Here is a 1,536-nt window from a genome sequence, read left to right on the forward strand (position 1 = left end):
CTTAACAGCAAACCTGAAAGCTCTAGAACAAAGAGAAGCAAAATCACCCAGGAGGAATAGATGCCAGGAAATAATCAAATTGAGGGCTGAAATCAATAAAATAGAAACAAAGAGAACAACACAAATAATCAATGAAACAAAGAGTTGATTCTTTGAGAAAATCAACAAGATAGACAAACCCTTATCCAAACTAAACAAAAGGCAGAGAGAGAGCATCCAAATTAGCAAAATCAGAAATGAAAACAGGGACAAAACAGCAGCAACAAGGAGATCCAGAGAATCATTAGATCATACTTTAAAACCTGTACTCAATAAAATTGAAAACTCTGAAAGAAATGGACAATTTTCTTGGTAGGCACAACATGCCAAAATTAAATCAAGATCAAATAAACAATTTAAATAGACCTATAACTCCTAAGGAAATAGAAGCAGTCATAAAAGTCTCCCAACCAAAATAAGCCTAGGACCAGATGGTTTCAGCACAAAATTTTATCAGAATATCAAAGAAGAGCTAATACCAATACTCTTCAAATTGTTCCACACAATAAAAATAGAAGTAACATTGCCAAATTCTTTTTATGAGGTTACAGTTATTCTGATACCCAAACTACACAAAGACAAAGAAAGAGAATTATAGACCAATCTCCCTCATGAACATTGATGGAAAAATATTCAATAAAATACTGGCAAACCAAATCCAAGAACACATCAAAGAATCATCCACAATGGTCAAGTAGGTATCAGCCCAGAGATGCAGGGATGGTTCAACCTACAAAATTCTGTCAATGTAATCCACCATATAAACAAACTGAAACACAAAAACCACATGATAATCTTATTAGATGCTGAAAAAATCTTTGACAAAATCCAACACCCCGTCATGATAAAGGCCATAAAGAGATCAGGGATACAAGGAATACACCTAAACATAGAAAAAGGAATATACCCAGGGAGGCCTTACTCTCTATGAGGATGGAGGGGATGGGGGTAGAATAGGAATAGGTAAGGGAGTGGTAGGAGAGGAGGGAGGGGGAACAGGGGTTGGTATGTAAAAGGAAAAATTTTTTAATAAAATTATATATAAAAAATAAAAGGAATATCCAACAAGCTTACAGCCAACATCAAATTATATGGAGAGAAATTCAGCAATTCCACTAAAATCAGGAACAAAACAAGGCTGTCCACTCTCCCCATATCTATTCAATACAGTACTCTAAGTTCTAGCTAGAGCAATAAGACAACAAATGGAGATCAAAGGGATACAAATTGGAAAGGAAGAAATCAAACTTTCATGATTTGCAGATGATATGATAGTATACATAAGTGAGCACATAAATTCTACCAGGGAACTCCTACATCTGATAAACACCTTCAATAATGTGGCAGGGTACAAAATTAACTAAAAAAATCAGTAGCCCTCCTATATATAAATTATAAATGGGCTGAGAAAGAAATCAGAGACACAACACCCTTTATAATAGCCACAAATAATATAAAATATTTCAGAGTAACTCTACCCAAACCAATGAAAGGTCT

This window comes from Peromyscus eremicus, chromosome 15 (genome assembly GCF_949786415.1).
Source record: "Peromyscus eremicus chromosome 15, PerEre_H2_v1, whole genome shotgun sequence".
In the NCBI taxonomy this organism is placed as follows: domain Eukaryota; kingdom Metazoa; phylum Chordata; class Mammalia; order Rodentia; family Cricetidae; genus Peromyscus; species Peromyscus eremicus.